Genomic DNA, 10,803 nt, shown 5'->3' with positions numbered 1-10,803 from the left:
CTTTCTTTAGGAGGTTGGGATGTATAAGGATGGATGGATTTTAGGAAAAAATATTTTAACATGGGAATGTAGAGAATATTTTCTAAGGTGAATGATAAGGAAAACATAACACACACACACACACACACACACACACACACACAATGATTTGATGATGCTGCATCTTCACAAGTCCCTGAGAACTGAATTCTAGCTCTGTAAAAGTAAGAAGGTCTGGATTTTCTCACTGAAAATTGATGATGTGATAAAAGACTGCATGTTTCTCATAGAGTTCCTCACCTCTCCCCTCTCTCATTGCTCATTTGATAATAAAAATGCCTGTCTGAGAGGGGCCACTCCCAGCAGTGGTTTGAGAGTCCCGGTGATCTCTGAGCAGCCCAACCCTCAGGGAGGGGAGGGTGTCTGCAGGTGAGGCCAGGGAATCCCCAGGCATGACCTGGTGCTCCAGATGGGCCAGTCTCCCCTACTGGAATCGGCCTGTCTCCCTGGCCTTTTCCTGCTCTCAGGGTTGCCTTTCACCCCTGATGCCCTCTGCCAGTTTTAAAGTCTCTCTTCCCTCAGCTGCCTGGAAAGGAGAACTGGACTCCAGAGGAAGCGTTCTCAGATGCTGAGGAGTATGTGGTCTGATGGCATTTTTTAAAGAGAAACCTGGAGCCAAGGAATAGCAGAGGGGAGGCATTCTCCCTCCCACCTCCTTCTCAGGCTTAACAAGGGGAAAAAAATCAGGAACTTTTCTTAAAGTACTTGAGTAGAGGAATCCTTCAGTCTATCTGGATTTCCATGAATTTCACAAAGAGAGATACTGGACTCAGGGAGGGGCTTTCAAAACAGGACTCAGAAAGCAGGAGGCCCAGTTTCCGCTCCTACTACCTGGCAGTGGCTGTGAGGAGGCATCTGCCCGCCTCTATTTCACCCTAAAGTGAGTAGACAGCATCACCTTCCAAATGGGTCTGATAAATCTCCTGTGTGCTTTTGGAGATGTCTAGGTTTGGAGAGAAAATATTAAATGTATTGAGTTCTTAAAACGCGCACATGCACACACACACATGCACACACATGCACACACACATACACACACGTGCACACACATGCACACACACACATGCACACACACGTGCACACACACAGAGTGGTGCCATAGAAAGCCAAGTTGTGTAAATATTTTAAAAAGATAAATGCAAGTCCAGGATTTCTAAAGACTTATAATTAACCCTTGAAATATCACTGAGCTTATTTTATAAAACAAAGTTATCCAGTCTGGGAAAGAAATTGGATCTGTTCTGGCTGAAGTTCTAGCTTACTGTGCCTCTGGATGTGATTAAAGTGTTAAGCCTGAGTATTCCTGTGGCCATGAGCTGCCAATTTTTAGACTACAGACGGTAAACGGTTCGGGGCCTAAAACCACATGGGGCTGGAGCTACAACTCCCCTGGTGTTTATATGGTCTTTCCAAACTATGTCGAGTAATCTGCCTTTCTGCTCCCATTTCCCCCATTTGGAAGGTAAATTAGACACATTCATTTTCCGCATGGGCAAAGAACCCGGCAAAGTTTCATTTGACCTCACTCGATAAAGCCATATATTCTTGGGAGGGAATGTCCCTCTCACCCAGTGCAAATATTACTCCAGCAAAGGGATATTTTCCCCTTTTTCTGAAGCAACAAGAATCGACTTCTGGCACGATGCCATTTGGGGCAGATTTTCAAGTTCGAACCGGCGCAAACATTTTAATGAAGGCATGAAATGAAGGCTTTTAATGACTGATACAAGAGGTCTCCTAAGGCAGGTCTGGCCCCTCCAGCCCACAGAAAATAAAATTAATAATAGCTTGAACTTGTTTTTGTTCAAACTCAGTTAACCAAAAAGAATCCTAAACTATGCAACATGTTCCCCAAAGCTATTATATGAACAGGGATGTCAATATTAATATTAGCACATACTGCTTGGAAGGTAAATAGAACGGAGGGGAAGTTACACAGTATCTTCCCAAGTCAAAGGAATGTTTGTTCCTCACCACTCCTCTTTCAAATTTGAGAATTTACCAGAAATGTTGTGTTCCTTTCCTTTCCTTCATTTCTTTCTCCAAAACTCCTCTCTTTATTTCTCTCTCAGGCTTTCTTCTGGCTTTCTTTATGATTTTTGGGGGGTTTTTTGTTGTTGTTGTGGTTTTTGTTTTGTTTTGTTTGAGACAGGGTCTCGCTTCATCACCCAAGCTGGAGTACAGTGGCACGAGCTCAACCCACTGTAATCTCCACCTCCCGGACTCCCACTTCAGCCTCCTGAGTAGCTAGCACTACAGGCGTGCGCCACCACACCTGGCTAATTTTTTGTTTTGCTTTGTTTTTGAGACAGAGTCTCGCTCTGTCTCCCAGGCTGGTATGCAGTGGCATGATCTTGGCTCACTGAAGCCTCTGCCTCCCAGGTTCTGGCAATTCTCCCACCTCCACCACCAGAGTAGCCAGGCTCAGACAATCCGCCCAACTCAGTCTCCCAAAGTGCTGGGATTACAGGTGTAAGCCACCACACCCAGCCCATTTTCTTCTGGCTGTTATTGCTTTCTTTCTTTTTCTTTTGTTTTCTTTCTTTCTTTCTTTTTTTTTTTTTTTTTTTTTTTTTGGTGTCTCTCTTGTTGCCCAGGCTGGAGTGCAATGGTGAGATCTTAGCTCACTGCAATCTCTGCCTCCCAGGTTCAAGCGATTCTCCTGCCTCAGTCTCCCAAGTAGCTAGGATTACAGGCATGCACCACCATGCCCTGCTAATTTTGTATTTTTAGTAGAGATGGCGTTTCTCCATGTTGGTCAGGCTGATCTCAAACTCCCAACCTCAGGTGATCCACCCGCCTTGGCCTCCCAAAGTGCTGGGATTACAGGCGTGTATTGCTTACTTTCTTAAATTCCTCTCAGTAAGATGTAATTTTAATATAGTTTCACAAAACAAGAAGTCTCTAAAATCCTCCTAGTCCCCCGCTTTCTGGTCTCTTAGCTAGCTGGTCCTTAAACTGCTTAGAAAAGAGAACATTGATGAAATACCAAGAGCCTTTCTAGAATATGGGCCATGGCCTGACACTTTTGGTGGAACAGAGAGGAAAGTAGCGTGTAGCTAGAGAGGAGAAGTGGTGATGTCAACAATGACATCTAAACTTGTAGGAGAAATAAGCCACCCTGGCCACATTGGACAGTTACCAGATTGATACTAATTGCTAAACCCAGTTTTTTCAGGCAGTTGGGATATGCATGACTGATCCAAATGGCTGACAAAGGGACCTGAGCCATTTCCAGTGTGGATACAGCTTTATGGCCAGAGAAGAATAACAAGCAAACAAGTAAGAAGCAATTGCAGCCAAAATGAAAAATGAAGAGATCCTTTCTCCAGCCAATGCCAACTGTAATATTAGAAGACAGATATTAAAGGTATACTGAATAAATGTTTTTCTTTTGTACCTTAGCTCTCATGTTACTGAGTGCATTGTTCTTACTGCTTAATGGGCCATTTCAGGTAAAGATTTGAATATTCATAAGAAACTAAACAGTGACTAGCCCTGCCTTTGCATACAGTGAGCAGCAGGTCCAGTAAGTAGATGGTGGCTACATAGTAAGCATTCAATTAAAATGTAGTACGTTTAATCAATGAAGTATCAAATAACCAAGTAAGAGGATCTTGGTTCTCGTTTAAGATTCTTTTCTCAAACTCAGATGCTGGTCACAGCACCCATCTATCTAAGCCCCCGTAGCCGTGGGGAAAGTAGTTAGTACATATCTTTAAATTGGCCCGAGAAAAATTGCCATGGAAGGGGCAGTCCAGTCTAAGGATCCTAAAGCACATTCCCCACGAGACTATGTGGTCAACAAAACACACGAGACCCAGAGATGAGCCAGAGTGATCTTTGAGACCAAGTTAACACTTTCAGAGACACAAATTGGTTCTTGGTGAAAACAAACAAATAAACAAGTACTAAGTAGAGTGACTTGATTATTCAGCCTCACTGGAAAATGGGATTTGCATCCCGGTTAAATTTTAAGATAATTGGTCAATTTTTTTAAAAAAATTACAGGATGAAACAAGACTTCTTTCCACCCTTTGAGACACACACGTGCACACAAGTTGGCATCGGCCATTCCAAACACAGATGCCAGGTCCAGCCTCCTCTTGTAGGAAGATGTGTAGGGAGGAACTTCAATGCTCTTAACCTGGCAGGGTCCGTGGCCATAGGATTCACAGCTATTCTTCCTTGGACAAAGCTAGATAAACTCTGACAAACACACAAAGCTCTCCTCTCTGGACTTGTTACTGATCAGCCCTCTTTGGTTAACACACTATGTCCTCAGCCAAGTTACAGCACTAATCAATGCAATTGATTCAGTCTCACTTTTCTAGCTATAATTCCACTCTAGTCATGCTTGCCTGTGACTATACCCAGTCATCTTAATTAGAGCTGGGGGGTTCCTAAATCTCTCCTGCCACCCTTTTGTGACTATTTTTAGGGTAGTCACCTCCACAGAAGCTCAAAGCAACCATTCCATTCATTCCAACTTTTACTCTTCAAAAGAGACTTTATCTTGAAGTTCTGGGGACATCTTAATCTACTTCCTGCACCAGCAACATCCATTTGAAGATCCAAGGCACCATGCTGTCTGAATGGCCATCCCCTGGATTGTGTGCTGGGCAGCACTTGCCTATTATTGAGGAAAGCAATTATAAACCAGCTGGGTGTGGAAATTCACTCCCACCATCCTGGGAAGAAGCTCTGAAACTGCACACGGAATTCCATGACCAAAAAAAGAGGAAGTCCTTTTACTCGTTGATTTCTGGTTATAAAAAGTAATATATGATCTTCAAACACAATTCTAACAATGCATGGAAATGTAAATTAAAAAATTAAAGTTATCCAAAACCTCACCTCTTTGGTAATTATTATAAACACTGTTTCATATATATGTATTCATATACGCATATGAAATTTTACCCAAAATGATGTGCGTGCTGCCTTAACATCCATTATTATTACATACCAAAATTTATGTCCCTCTAGCTAAGCCCCTCAGCACCCCATGTCAATAAATGTAGATCGACATCATTATTCTTAATGACTATGTAGTATTCCACTGAGTGCATATATCATAAAGCATTTAAGCAATTCTTTATTAGTGGATAATAGATACTTATGCTGCTTCATTTTTTTGCTACCATAAACAATACCATGGTGGAACTCCTGTACATAATGTATCTGTACGTGTAATGACATATTTGCCACCTTATTGACTATTCTGTTTCCCATCCGTTGGGCTTGTGTACAGCACTGATCACATCACTCAATGGTGTGCAATCTTAGAAAGCTTACTTGAGCACTCCAGGTCTCAGTTTCTTCCATGGGGTCATTTCTCGTGATCTTGAGGGTCCCCTCTAGTATTAACATTATATGGTCACTTTCCCAAATCTAAAACCTTACGCGAAGCATGTGTAAATGGATGCCAACCAGCTCTCTCTGGCCTCTTTCCTTCTCTTTTTATGTCATGAGCAATGATTGACAGTTCATATTGCTGTCCTTCTGATCTTTCATCTGAGAACATAAAGCCAAAGGAGTCTGCCTAACCTTAAAGATGTAGGGCTGAGTGGTTGCCAGGAATCTGATATTTTAAAGATCCCTTAGTTCTGGCTAAATCTCCACAGACTACTCCATTAGCATTTTCAGTTCCAGCACATCCATTTCCCAAAATTTCAGACTCCTGGCATCGTTTGAACCTCACTTTATGCCTCAACTCCCACAGCTCAGCATGTGACCCTAGTTAGTTCCACAGGCTGGAGCCCACACAGAGCTCTGCAGGGCAGCAGGAGGTATGCTAGCGAATTGTCCCTAATGAGCTTATGGTTCCCTATATCCTGGTACGGTGGGGTTCCTTCAGTACCCTTGGGGCAGTGAAACAGGCAAGTCTGTAGTGGGTGGAACCCCTGCCAAGGAATTTCCAGCCTTGGTGCAGAAACAAGAAAATGCAAGGTCCGTCCTAGCTGGTGGCAAGGTTACAGCTACACAGATTCCTCAGCCCAGTGCTGACTGATTAATGGGCAGGACAGGGGGTGGCTCACTGGGTAATGGCTGTTGGACTGTCCTCGGCCACAGAAGGACAGCCCTTGGAGCAGCCCTGAAGATCCAGGTCCAGATTAATGTAGGCTTTAGGAGGGAAGCCTGCTAAAAGTAAAAATAATAATCGCAACAACAGCAAAAACAACTTCTACTTGCATAACATCTTATGCACACACACTGCTCCTATTCCAACCTTTAAAAGAAAATCTTACTGGGCAGGTAAAATCAAGGCTAAGGGAAGTCTACTTGCTTGATCGAGGCCATAGACCTATTAAAGAACAGCATCCAAGTTTCTTAGAGTTTTTAACTCTTTATTTGCTGTTAACTTTTCTCTTTCCTTTACACTGCTTGCCTTTTCGTGGCTCCTGGGAGCTATGAAGTGTCTGCCATACATCAAAGATGGTACAAATAGGTGAAGAAATTGCAGATATGAGGAGTAGTTTTTTTTTTAACTACGACTGTTGGTAGCAATCCAAGCCAGAGCTTCCTAGACCTTCACAGAGCAGCTTATGACTCAGAGATCTCTACACCCCTGTTCTTTGAGCAGGGAACTCACCCAGCTCAAATGATTCCTGCAGTGGCCTCTTGGTTCCTCATCCCCAGGTTGTCTTTGCATCCCAGGTGACCTGGTGAAAACCAACCCTAGAAAAGTCTTCTTGAGTATCCTGCTGTGCCAAATCCATACCAGTGTACCAGCTCAAGCCTGAGTTCCAGACCTCTTTTGGGTCTATCTGGACACTTTCCCATAGGAAGACTTTTAGCTGAGGACAGAGAACAAAAGACTACAAGGGCTTTATGACAGAATGTGTGCATCTGGTGAGCAGGTCCATGGGAAGGACAAAGGGTCTGACATAAGGATACAGTTAAATTATCTTATCAAAAAAGAACATAAATTGTTTTCAGAGTATATAGAGGGACAGTGAGATTTAGAACTTGGGCAAAGTGTTTAAGGTTCTGTTTGGGACAGTGGAGATTCAACAGCCAAGGTAAGAAGCTGCCATGCTGTGGACAATCCATATTAGGGGAACAGAATGGAGAGTCTCAGATGATGGGGAACACAGCCTCACTTGAGAGGGGACAGATGGGAACATCCTCCTGGCTGAGAGGGGGCCATGCATCTGTGCACATCCCAAAAGAGCAACACAGAAATACACACAAACAAATCATTTAGGCTGCAGGAAAGCAAGGCTGCATGAGGGTAGGAGCCCTTCTTTGTTCACGAATGCATCCCAAACTCCTAAAACCGTGCCTGGCACATGGTGGGTGCCCAACAGATGTGTGTTAAATGAATGAAGCAAAATCTTGCCCAGGTTTGGACAAAGAATGTGTGGCACTCTCAGATAGGAGGTGGAGTGACGAACTGCACAGGGTATCTTCCTCATAATTAATCCACCATACGATAGTCATAATACCTGGAAGAAAGCAGATCATTCTCCACAACAGCAATGAGTAAACTAAACAAACAAGCCCAGATTCACCTTACAAATATTGCAACATCTAAGATGGATGACAAGTGGGCAGGGACCCAGGAAAGACATGGACTTTGACAGTAACGCCAGCAACTGCTACACTCTCAACTGTGTACACATGTATGCCAAGTATCTTAAAAGAGGATACAGGGAATGCATGACCGCAAGAAAGGAGTGTGTCATATGGGTGAGCAAGCTGTGTGGACTCTAACCTGTTGTAAAACAAAAAGCATCGGCCGGGCGCGGTGGCTCACGCCTGTTATCCCAGCACTTTGGGAGGCCGAGACGGGCAGATCACGAGGTCAGGAGATCGAGACCATCCGGCTAACACGGTGAAACCCTGTCTCTACTAAAAAAATACAAAAATTAGCTGGGCGCGGTGATGGGCGCCTGCAGTCCCAGCTATACCGGAGGCTGAGGCAGGAGAATGGCTTGAACCTGGGAGGCAGAGCTTGCAGCGAGTGGAGATCATGCCACTGCACTCCAGCCTGGGTGACAGAGCGAGACTCTGTCTCAAAAAAAAAAACAAAAAAACTAAAAAACTAAAAGCATCACAGAGCAGTGGTATCAGATCACAGAACTACCTGAGCTGTAGCTAAGACTCAACTCAACAAATCCAGAATCCAATGTGTGCCCCTCTTCCTCACACCTGCACTTCTCCTGCATCAGCGAGCCTTCCCTAACACCCTGCTGCTTAAGACTAGGGTGGGTGCTCTTCCTACATGCCCCCAAATCTCTCAACAGAACTTATCTTTCAACAGACCTTCTCAGTAGATTTGGAGCTTCTTCACAGCAAGGTATCGTGTCTTATTCCTTGCAGTAGCTGTGCTCCTCAGGCCATATCTTGGATATAGTAGGTACTCAATAAATAACTGTTCAAAAATTAAATGAATGAATGGCTCCATCATCCACCAGGTCAATCTTTCCTCCTCCCTCTCCCACTCTCCACATCCAAAGTCAACTAACACTATTTAATCTACTTAAAACCTATCTGAGTCCTGACCCCTCCACTTCTCCCTATGCTATGGCCGATGCTCCAGGCTTCTTCCTCTGTCTAGACTGTTACAATGGGCTCCTGACACTGAGCCCCTTGCCTCTGAGCTCTCTCTATTCCAATCCATCCTCCATGTCAGCAGTAGCAAACTAGCAGCCCACACACATAGTTTGGTTGGTCCTGAAAGAGTTCTAAAAAAGGAATCTGAATTAGTCTCCTATATCTTAAAATCAGGACCTTTCAAATAAAATTTTAGTTTGCCAAACATCCCCTCCTTCTTGCTGGGCCTGCTTGCCTCATTTGCCTTATGGGCCTGGCCCCCTCTAGGCACTGAGTTTGCAGCACCAGAGTATCTAGATGAAACACAGACCCAATCAGATCGGATCACATGACTGCTGTCTAACTTTGCTGGGAAGATAAACTCATGCAAGGCCCATGGCACACTGGCCCTATCCCCCTTTCAAGCCTATGCCCTCCTCCCTCCTTGCACCCACCCTGCACCTTGAGTGAGCCGGGCACCTTTACACCTCTGAGGCATCACTCAAGCTCTATTCTCCAGCTTGAGTGCTTGCCCTGTGCTGCAGTGGTCGAGAGAATGAGCTGGAATCAGACTGCCTAGGTGCAAATCCTCCCTAAGCCTTCATTTCCTCATTTATAAAATGGGGCTAATACCAGTTGATGTCTTACAGGGTTACTGAAAGTAGCAAATGAATAATATCTCTAAAGTTCTTAACATAGGGACTTGCGCATAGCAAGGACTTAACCAGTCATCCTGTTGTTGTGGTCTCTGCCCTTCTTTCCCTAAAGAAATGCTGTTCTACCTCCACAGCCGGTCTCAATGTCACCTCCTCTGTGAGGCCATCTCGTCCCTCCACCTCACCCTAGGCAGAATGAGTAACCCCACCCCAGGAGCTGGCTCGTTCTGGCCACACCACTAGGATGCCACTTACCACCCTGTCGCACCTTCAGCTCCCCTGTGTCCATCCTTCTGTGCACCACTTACTCCCTAAGGGCCGATCTGGGCATCTTTGAACACCCAGTGCCTGGACACCTTAGGTACCCAGTGTTTCTTGAATGAGTTGCATTGGAGGCCAAGGCAGAAACATTCGGAGAGTTAAATGGCATTTCCCCCCAGTTTTATGCGCCAAAGAATGTTCATGTGACACCATTTGCCGCCTGAGTGTAGTCAGTGAGAGACAAAAGGCAAAGGATAAATTCATAGCACGAAGGACAAGCTATGCCATTTCATCGTATGACGTCTGCTTCTCTGCCTCAGTTTCCTCATCAATAATATGGAGATAATAATGTCTTTCCAAGCTCAGTGGAAAATAGGAGGACCCAACAAAGGCAACATAGATGAAAACATTTTACAGATTACAAAACCTGCATTTTAGTGTCTGGTGCAACCTTTGACCCTTCTTTAATTAGGAGAATTTGAAGATATAAAAACGAATTTCTTAAAGGACCTGGATTGCTAACATACAGTTATAAAGTGTGGATGTGGCTGAAAAAGGGAGGAATTCACCCCCTTCCAAACAAATACAAAAACCCACCATGGGACTTCACTGAGAATGCTGTGATTGCTTGGAATCCCAGCTTTGTCACTTGGAAGGACTCTGGGCAAATTCTTTTCTATTTGTACTTTTTGTAGATTTAGGGAGCACAAGTGCAGTTTATTACATGGATATAGTTTACAGCAGGGAAGCTGGGGAATGAGTGTGACCATCACCCAAACAGTTCACATCGTGCCCATTGATTCACTCCTCATCCCTCACTGCCTTCCCACCCTCCCGCCTTCTGAGTCTCCAGTGTCTATTATTCCTCTCTCCACATCCAGCTCTGGCCATATTCTTAACCTTTCTGAGCCTCAACTTCTTTATCTGTAAAGTGAAGACAATGAAATCTATCCCACAAAGTTGATAGGGGGATGAAATGACATGACATATGTAAAGGCCTTGAAGAGTACCTGCCACTGAGGCTCCCAATACTGTGGTTTGTAGACTATCTGTTAGAACCAATAGGCATTAGATGTAAACAAACAGAGATACCAGTTTGAACTAAATATGACAATGCTATGAGAACAAACACACTATATGTATTTTCTGATTTGGGATGGAGGGCAATTGAGTGTTGAGAGCTGTCTCCCCCACTCAAGCCCTCTGCAGTCTGCTCCTACCTCACTGTCCTGGATCCTCTCATTGCCTCCTAGCCTGTCTCCCCTCTCCAGCTGCCCTGTCCTGGTTCATCCCCTCTGCTCTCGGA

The sequence above is a fragment of the Theropithecus gelada genome, chromosome 11 (genome assembly GCF_003255815.1).
Source record: "Theropithecus gelada isolate Dixy chromosome 11, Tgel_1.0, whole genome shotgun sequence".
Classification (NCBI taxonomy): Eukaryota; Metazoa; Chordata; class Mammalia; order Primates; family Cercopithecidae; genus Theropithecus; species Theropithecus gelada.
This window is presented reverse-complemented; position numbering follows the sequence as displayed.